We start from the raw sequence: 10,600 nt of genomic DNA on the forward strand, positions 1-10,600 counted from the left end.
GACTGCGGACTATAACGGACTATAAACGACCAGCTTCTTCAATGATGAATGCAGATGCTTCACTGGCTGATGAGCTGAACACGTTTTATGCTCGCTTCGACGCCGCAGCAATTAAAACAACAAACGGCTGCGCGCGCTCGGAGTGCACCAGTGAAGACAATGCATTCGTCATCACAGAGCATGCCGTGAGGAACACCTTCAGGAGGGTGAACACCAGGAAGGCAGCAGGACCAGATGCAATCCCTGGCCGGGTCCTTAGAGCCTGCGCTGATCAACTAGCACCGGTGTTCACGGAGATCTTCAACCTCTCCCTGGCCCAAGCTGTGGTTCCCACGTGCTTCAAACGGTCCATTATTGTCCCAAAGAAACAACAGCCCGCTTGCCACAATGACTACCGTCCAGTAGCACTGACTTCAGTTGTGATGAAGTGTTTTGAAAGACTGATGAGAGATCACATCACTTCTTCACTTCCTGCCACCATCGACTCACTTCAGTTTGCTTACCGGACTAATCGTTCCACAGACGATGCCATATCTCACCTGCTCCACACATCCCTGAGTCACCTGGACACTGGCAGAGGGAATTATGTTAGGATGCTGTTCGTGGACTACAGTTCAGCATTCAACACAATAATTCCCTCTAAGCTTTTCACCAAGTTGACGGATCTAGGACTCAGCTCATCACTGTGTCAGTGGATCCTCAACTTCCTCACAGACAGACCCCAATCAGTGAGGGTGGGAAAACAAGTCTCCCCCTCCATCTCACTCAGCACTGGAGTGCCTCAGGGCTGTGTTTTAAGCCCCCTGCTGTACTCACTGTACACTTATGACTGTGTAGCCACATCCGACACCACCTCCATCGTCAAGTTTGCTGACGACACTGCTGTTGTGGACCTGATCTCCGACAACATCGAGACGGCCTACCTGGAGGAGATTAGGAACCTGGAGACCTGGTGCCAGGAGAATAACCTCCTCCTAAACATCAGCAAGACTAAGGAGCTGATCGTGGACTTCACTACAAAGCAGGCGAGGAATTACAAACCCCTCATCATCAGTGGCACGCCAGTGGAGAGAGTGGACAGTTTCCGATACCTGGGTGTCCACATCACTCGGGACCTGTCATGGTCCTGTCACATCAACACCCTGGTTAAGAAAGCTCGTCAGCGTCTCTTCTTCCTCAGAAGACTTAGAGACTTCCATCTGCCACTGAAGGTGCTCAAGAACTTCTACTCCTGCACCATCGAGAGCGTCCTGACGGCAAACATCTGCACCTGGTTTGGGAAAAGCACCAAGCAGGACAGACGAGATCTGCAAAGGGTGGTGCGCTCGGCAGAACGCATCATTCAATCAGAGCTCCCTGACCTGCTGTCCATCTACACCAAGCGGTGCAAGTCCAAAGCTAGGAAGATTATGATGGACCTCTCCCATCCCAACAATGGACTCTTCTCACTGTTGAGGTCTGGGAAGCGCTTCCGCTCCCTTAAGGCCAAAACAGAGAGAATGAGGAGGAGCTTCTTCCCCCAGGCTATTCGGGGCCTGAACCAGGTGTAGGACTGGACTCTCCCACACACGTCACTATAAGACTGGACTCTCACACACGTCACCACACGCACCACCACACATTTCCTATAATCCTATAATTCCTATAATTTATAATCCTTATCTTTATAATCTCTTCTGCTATTTGCACATTCTTTACTGTAAATTTCTAAGTTAATTTGTAAATTTTTGTAGTAAATTGTAAATATTGTAAAACTTTTCTTCTGTCATTTAATGGTCGGGCATTGCACAGCTACAAGCATTTCACCCCCATGTCATACTGTGTATGGTTGTGTGTGTGTGACAAATAAAATTTGAATTTAAATTTGATTTGACCTGTCATCAGACCATTGAACCAAATGAAATCCAGGTTATTTATCAATTCTGATTTCTGTTATTTCCTTTAGTTGGAACAATATCAGCATTCTCCTACAGCCAGTGCTGCAGTTAGGGTCTTTAATTCTTTGGACAATAAGATTTTTTTTCTTGTTGTTGCCTCTGTACACCATCACTGTGGAGTTTAAATAACAATACCAATAAAAATGCCAACAGAAATGAAGCCTTTCAGTTTCAGTGTAAGGGGTCTAACAAAATGATTTAGCTGGTGAGGAATTAAAGCCGTTTTGACAGCACCCCATTTTTAACCTCAAAAGTAATTGGACAGTTGACTCACAATTTTTGGCACATTATTAAAAAGAAAGAATGAACAAGAAGACCACAGAAGACATGATTCAAAAAGTTTTCCTTAGACAAACTTATTTGCAACATCTAATGACGTTGGTATGAAAAAGCATTTGCCCCCTTCCTGATTTCCTATTTTTATATGTTTGTCACACTTAAATGTTCCAGATTATCAAACACATTTAAATTTTATAAAAACATAACACAAGTAAACACAAAATGCAGATTATAAATGAAGGTGTTTATTTTTAAGAGGAAAAAGATCCATGGTGGTCCTCTGTGTCTCCTCTGTGTCTCCACTGTGTCTCGGTGTCTCCTCTGTGTCTCGGTGTCTCCTCTGTGTCTCCACTGTGTTTCCTCTGTGTCTCCTCTGTGTCTCCTCTGTGTCTCCTCTGTGTCACGGTGTCTCCTCTGTGTCTCGGTGTCTCCTCTGTGTCTCCACTGTGTCTCCTCTGTGTCTCGGTGTCTCCTCCGTGTCTCCTCTGTGTCTCCTCTGTGTCTCAGTGTCTCCTCTGTGTCTCGGTGTCTCCTCTGTGTCTCCACTGTGTCTCCTCTGTGTCTCGTCTGTGTCTCCACTGTGTCTCCTCTGTGTCTCGTCTGTGTCTCGTCTGTGTCTCCTCTGTGTCTCCTCTGTGTCTCCTCGGTGTCTCCACTGTGTCTCCACTGTGTCTCCTCTGTGTCTCGTCTGTGTCTCCACTGTGTCTCCTCTGTGTCTCGTCTGTGTCTCCTCTGTGTCTCCACTGTGTCTCCTCTGTGTCTCGTCTGTGTCTCCACTGTGTCTCCTCTGTGTCTCGGTGTCTCCTCTGTGTCTCCACTGTGTCTCCTCTGTGTCTCGTCTGTGTCTCCACTGTGTCTCCTCTGTGTCTCGTCTGTGTCTCCTCTGTGTCTCCTCTGTGTCTCCTCTGTGTCTCCTCGGTGTCTCCTCGGTGTCTCGCAAGTAAACACAAAATGCAGATTATAAATGAAGGTGTTTATTTTTAAGAGGAAAAAGAGGAAAAAGATCCATGGTGGTCCTCTGTGTCTCCTCTGTGTCTCCACTGTGTCTCGGTGTCTCCTCTGTGTCTCGGTGTCTCCTCTGTGTCTCCTCTGTGTCTCCTCCTCTGTGTCTCCTCGGTGTCTCCTCTGTGTCTCCTCGGTGTCTCTTCTGTGTCTCCTCGGTGTCTCCTCCTCGGTGTCTCCTCCTCGGTGTCTCCTCTGTGTCTCTGTGTCTCCTCTGTGTCTCGGTGTCTCCTCTGTGTCTCCTCTGTGTCTCCTCCTCTGTGTCTCCTCTGTGTCTCCTCGGTGTCTCCTCTGTGTCTCCTCTGTGTCTCCTCGGTGTCTCTTCTGTATCTCCTCGGTGTCTCCTCCTCGGTGTCTCCTCTGTGTCTCCTCGGTGTCTCCTCTGTGTCTCCTCTGTGTCTCCTCTGTGTCTCCTCCTCTGTGTCTCCTCTGTGTCTCCTCGGTGTCTCCTCTGTGTCTCCTCGGTGTCTCCTCTGTGTCTCCTCGGTGTCTCCTCCTCGGTGTCTCCTCTGTGTCTCGGTGTCTCCTCTGTGTCTCCTCTGTGTCTCGGTGTCTCCTCTGTGTCTCCTCTGTGTCTCGTCTGTGTCTCCTCCTCTGTCTCCTCCTCTGTGTCTCTTCTGTGTCTCGTCTGTGTCTCCTCCTCTGTGTCTCGTCTGTGTCTCCTCTGTGTCTCGGTGTCTCCTCTGTGTCTCCTCGTTGATCTTAGCTGGGATTGTTGTTATTGTTCTCTCTCTCTCTCTCATGGCTCCCCACCTGGGCAGAACTCATTATGGGTTCCTGCCTTTGGCACATGCACTCCAGCCACTACTTAAGGTGGTGTTTTGATTACACCTGCCTTCTTGGACTCCCTGGGTGGGATGCTGAGGGCACTCCACTCGGAGACTCTGTCGTCCTACTGGAAGACTTCAAAGCTCACGTGAGCAACGAAAGCCAGACCTGGAGCCTGCAGAATCAGAACCTGAGCAGTGTTCTGTTACTGGACTTCTTCCATAACGAACACCATGTTTGAGCATAAGGTTCTCCATAAGTGGCACCAGGACACCCGAGGCTGCAGGACGATGATTGATTCTTTGTCATCAGATCTGCGGCCATATGTTCTGGACACTCAGGTGAAGAGAGGGGCTCAGATTAGAGCTACAACTCCTCCACATCAAAAGGAGCCAGTTCAGGTGTTTGGGGTATCTGAACACCAGGACGCCTCCTGGGTGAGGATGAAAAAATGCGTGCATGCAAACACTACCAAAAACATAACCTAGTTGGCAGAGATAATAAAGGATGGAGTGAGATAAAGACAGAAACGTGTGTTTAGCTGATTCTTAGCTTCTGAATCCAGAAAGTTTGGTCTAGTTTTGGAAATATGTTCACTAAAGATATCATCTGTGCAGTAGTCTACCAACGATGTTCACCATCATCTCATCTGTGTAATTTTACTGCATCAAGATACTGTAGTTAATCTGACAATGATAAATGGATATAAACAACAGCTATAAATAACAGCGCGCCAACTTTTCACTGGTAGCATGAAATTATTCTAATACAGCTCACCTCCACCTCCCTCTACCTTTTTTCTAACTCTAATTATATTTTTTTTAACTGCCACTGAAGATAAGAGTGCAAATGTTATTCTGTGTAACAGCTAAGTTATGACTCTCTCTGACATTTTTTAGAAGAAATTATTAAAAACCCTCGACAGATGGCTCCTTTCTTATGTAAAACTATGCAGATAAATGTATTTTCTATTAGCATATATTAAAGTGTTGAAGACAGTGTCAGTGTGCTCTCTCTGTGCCTCACATGGCTCTGCAACCGTTTAGTTTCCAGTGAGAAATTAACTACCTCCAGTATTAGGAAGCACATAATGAAGTGACAACTTCCAGTCCTCACAAAGCGAGATGAGGAAAGGTAGAACTGAAGGAATGTAGAGAGATGTGATTTGTGACTTAGCTGAGGAAGCTCCATCCAACACTGAACACTTGATATTTCATCCATTACTAGAATTTACGCTGTACCAATGATTTTTAAAAATATTACGCCATGTGTAAGAAACATGTCCGTGATGCAGAGACCACTCATCCAGTATACACACAGAAACTATTCATGAGTACATTAACACCTAAAGTCAAATTCAAATCAACAGTTACACCAACTCAGTGATTCTCACAGTGTGTGACTCACCCCAGGTGACAGGTGGGGGCAACCTACCTGGTGAAAATGTCGTGTAGAACTAATGTTTAGTTTCAGAATCATTTCTAGTGACAAGTGTCACAAATAGTTGTTTGAAGTGAAAGTTTCTGTATTTTCACAACAAAAGTTACTGATGAATTTAATGTGAATTAGAAATAAGTTTACACTTAATTATAGAAAAGGTTGGGAAGCGCTGCTTTAACTGGACTGCAGGAGTATAATGTGTGCACGGGGAAAACACAAAGAAATCAAATTCAGCACTGCTGCAACGTCTCGTCGTTAGATGAAACACATTTTTTAGGTTTGGGGTAAGAGACACTCACAAAGCAAAAATATAAAAGCGCTAACATTTAGAAATAGATGCTCACGGTAGGATCCTTCAGACGTGTTTTATATTAAATAAACTTCGTCTGCTTCTGTTGTGACTTTTTTATATGAATATAAATACAGAAACTTTCTCTTTGAAACAGTATGATTGATTATTCCCAAACCTGCTTAGGTGCGAGGTCTTCTTGTTCAGCATCGGTGTCTGATCTCACAGATGCACTTCTGGAAAAATGGTCAAAAAACAATGATTGGGGGACAGAAGACATCTGGAACTTTGGAATAGAGTCAGAGATGAATAATAACTAATGATTAAATACAGAGTGGTGCATAAACACATGATAAATGGTAAATGGACTGGTTCATATGTAGCGTTTTTCTACTCAGAGCACTCAACACGCTTTACACCACTTGCCTCATTCATCCATTCACACATGCACTTTTTTCTATGCTCTTTCTGTGTAAGTACTACCCAACATTCACATGCATTCATACTCCGATGGTTAGTGTCTTCCCCGAGGATATTTGGCATGCAGACCAGAGCAGACAGGGATCGAACCTGCTCTCCCAGTTAAGCTACAGCCACACCAACACACTTCAGAGAGTGAAGAAGAAGAAGAAGACCTCGGTGCATCACAGGAAGGCTCCAGCAGCATAGGCCTACTACAGTGTGGCTATGGGGACACCTGATCCTGCCCTGACTATGAGCTTTGTCAAAAAGGAAAGTTTTAAGCCTAATCTTATGAAAAGAGAAATGAAATAAAATAGTGGCACATACAAAGACATGCAGCTTGTGGGGATAGGTTAATTGGAAAATCCAAATTGTCTCACATTAACTGGCTGAGTTAATGCAAGCACACCATTGTTTTTCTTGTGACATTACCAATAAGTCTGATGTGTCACATGGTCCTCTTCCTATTGAAAAAACTAAAGTTGTATCCAAGATGGCCGACTTCTAAATGGCCACCATGGTCACCACCCATCTTGAGGAGTTTGCCCCTCACATACACTAATGTGCCACAAACAGGACTTTAATATCACCAACCATTCTCATGTTATTACGCTGTATCCATAGAAATGGCCCACCCTGTAGAACAAGCACTTTGCAATATTCTAGAGATCTCAGACCTACCATTTATCAGCTCAAACATCCAACGACATGAATGCTTTAAAAGCATCAACATCAGCTCTTCTCTGACAGCATGGTGGGAGTTTCTAAAATTGACGGAGTCTTCATTAATCCCATGCAAACGTACACCTATCTGGAACAACCCTGACATATTACAAAACAATAATATGATAAACTTTTCAGATTGGAGTGATAAAGGAATCAAATATTTAGAACATATACTAGAAGGAACAGAATTTATTTCATTTGACGGACTAGTTACACAATATGGGATCAACAAGAAAAGATTTTTAGAATATCAACAAATTAAATCCATAGTAAAAAAGAAATTTAAACCGGGTCAAGTTGAACTACAAACACCACCAAGTGTGGTTCAATTTCTTACTCTTAAAACCCCCAAATTACTATCCAAAATATACAGAATGCTTTCTAAAACAGATGAATCAATATCACTTCCTATTGCAAAATGGGAAGCGGATTTATCAGTTAACTTAGACCTAAACTTCTGGTCTCAGACTTGCTTAAAAACCTTTCATCTAATCAGAAATCCCAGTCTTCAATTAATTCAATACAAAATACTACATAGAGTGCACTATACAGGTCATCGGATGTTCAAGATGGGCTTTATGTCTACCAACAACTGCTCACACTGCCAAACCAATTCACCGGACAATTATATCCACGCTCTTTGGTTCTGTCCACCAGTTCAGAAGTTTTGGCGCGAGATATGTGAAGACTTATCGAAGTGTCTGAAATGTAACATTCCAACTTCCCCCTTAGTGTGTTTGTTGGGCAGCTTAGATAATGTCACTTCAGAAAAGAATATCGCCCATATGGTTTTCACTGCCCTATGTATAGCCAAGAAAACAGTCCTCATGAACTGGAAAAATAAAAATAATCTTAATTCTAACCAATATAGAAATTATCTATTAGATTACATTAGTCTTGATACAGCCTCTGCCACCACATTAGATCAATTGCTCTGGGCTCCTTTGATCAGCTCCATCACCTAGTGGGGGTGGGGGGTCATAGTTTGGTGCATCCTTCGCTGTTGTGATTGGTGTGGGGGTAGGGACAGGCTTAGGGCGTCGGGGGGTTCCCCAGGAGCGTCTTCCTTGGAGGGCTCAACCCGGGGTTGTGGTCATGGCCTATTAAGGGCTCTGTTGGCTCTCAGGTGACTGTTTCCTCGTGGCTGCGTGCAGCGGGGCTAGGGGAGGGTCTGTGCTGACGGACGTGGGTTACTGACCTGGTAGCCTGGCTGCCCCTGGGTGGGTCCGGGACGGGCGTAGGATTCTGGGGGTGCTCCGTCGCTGGGCTGGGACCCTGGCTGGGCCTTGGGGGCTTGGGTCCTGGTTAGTGTAAATGGCCTGTACTTGTATAGCGCTTTACTAGTCCCTAAGGCCAGTGTACCCACCGGCTCACTCCTTGGTGGCTGCAGGTGGGTGTATGGGGGCCCAGCCCTGGCGCAGGGTGCCGCCAGTGCATCAAGCCACCTGGGGGGCTCTTCAACTGGTGGGGGAGGCTGTTACATTTTGCAGGAGCTCTCCTCTCTTCAGGAACTCACTCTGCAGGAGGGGGAGATATAGGAGAGGTGGAGGAAGATCTCAGCCTGGGCGTCTATCGTCTTGTGTAGTCTGGAACATGAGTGGATGACGCGGTGGGTGCAGTTGTCTCTATGGTGGGGTCAGGTGGGCTGTCCCGGGCTGTGCAGCCTGCTGGAGCAGGGGGGCTGGGAGGAGGAGTTGGCCATCCAATTGGGGTCTGGAGTGTGGGGCCTCCCTGCTGCCGAGCCGGGGCAGTCTGCTTTTCTCCACCCCAGAGAAAAGGGTAACAGTACCTGGATCTGGGTGCAGTTTCCCCCTCCAGGGGCAAGGGTACCTAGACCTGGGGTATAGGTTGGGTATCAAACGCCACCTCTCTGGGGACATCTCAGGCCCTCTAAGGTATGGAGGTCTATCTCCCCCACCACTCCCCCTTCCAGTGGCGGACGCCCTCAGACATCGGTGCGTTGGTGGTTCTTTGTGTCTGGGGATGGGCGTCCAGGTACACACCGGCTCACTCCTGGTGGCTGCTTGTTGGGTCCTGGGGCTCACTCAGGCCACTTCAGGGGTGGGGTGCCCTCGGCCTCTCGGCCTCGGTCACTCAGGCGCAGCTGGCTGCCGGCGGAGCTCACGGGCGCGTCACTGCAACTCCCCCTGACTTCTGCTCCGCGGCTGCTGAGTGAGCCCTCGTCTGGGGCTCTCCTCAGCTCTTTCTGGGACAGTGGCGCGGCTGCCCCTCTGTTGGTCTTCCTTGGTCTCTTGTGTTCTGGGGGCCTCTGGATGTCTGGAGTTTTGATCTCCTCCATACCTGCTTCATGCCCTGGAGGACGGGGCTGTGCCCCCCCCCCCCTCCCACACACACACACACACACACACACACACACACACACCCTCTAGCAGATCATTACATGAAGGAACCTTTTAAAAAAACAAAAAACAAGCGCGTCCATGCTCACAGGTGTACACACGGGTGATCACACCCACAAACTACACCCTTTTTGGCTCCTACCTCAAAGCACACTGTGTTCTGTTGATCTTATGTGCTGCACAATAATGTTTAACATTTAGTATTTACTGTCATATTCCCATATATCATTGTGATGTTGTTTATTCTATTACTCTTGTTCTCTTCTGCTTGTTTTCTTTTTTTTCTTTCTCAACAGCTGATCCAGGTGTAGATGTATTTTTTGTCTGCTTATTTAGTTGTTTTTTGTTTTTTGCCCTTTATCACCGTCCCTCTTCCCTGCTGTTTTTCTTTCCCTCTTTCTTTCTCCTCTTTCTTTTCCCCAGTCAAGTCTGTCCCGTATTTAGCGGGTGAAAATAAAATAAAATAAACAATAAAAGGTGAATCAAATAGATCATTACGGCAAGGCTGGGATGGTCCATTTGGTGAAGTAAATCCGTTGGGCATCTTTCTTTGCCTTTAGACAATAATTCTGATGGCAAAAGAGCCAAACGGGACAGGCAAAAAAAAAAGATGATGTTTACTTGCTTTTCCTTCTAAGTTACTTTATTTCTGTCGTATATTATTTTCAATCATTGTCTACAATTATTTTTATTATCGTTATATACTAATAATATTATTGTTGTTACCTTTGCTGTCATTGCTATTATTATGGAGGTACTGTAAAACAAAAAAAGAGGCATAAGTCTTGTGCGGCCTTTGCATTGAATATGTTCTTGCTTCTAATAAAAAACCCTGCAGTGTTTTAATGGTGTCTCATTGCTATCATACCAAAGTGACTCTCATATCTTTATTGGCTGATTCAGTCCTCCTACATGTGACCATGTGAGAGGATTCTTGGCTCTCTCATTTGTTAATAACAGGTTTTAAAATTCCCTTACTAGATAAACTTTACACCGCTAATTCATTTTAATAGGCAGAAAGCTAAGATCAGTCCCCTGTGTTTGCTTCCCCAACTCAAGAGACGTCTTGTGTCTGAGCTTGCCTCGCAGAGCCACTGAAAGGAGCACTGAAGCATGCTAACTCTGGACACGGTGAGACTGTCAAGAATGAAACTGGATTATTAGCATCTTGGCACTGTATACATGCAAGCTATTTGGGTGTATCAGCACTGGAGCAGAGAGGTTAACAACCCAACCAGGGAGATTGACTAGGAACTAATGAAGCATCCATACCTTTCCCATTCTCTGAGTCTATTTATCTGTCTGCATATTCTACCATCTGCCTATGCAGTGCTCTA

Source organism: Astatotilapia calliptera, chromosome 2 (genome assembly GCF_964374335.1).
Source record: "Astatotilapia calliptera chromosome 2, fAstCal68.1, whole genome shotgun sequence".
In the NCBI taxonomy this organism is placed as follows: domain Eukaryota; kingdom Metazoa; phylum Chordata; class Actinopteri; order Cichliformes; family Cichlidae; genus Astatotilapia; species Astatotilapia calliptera.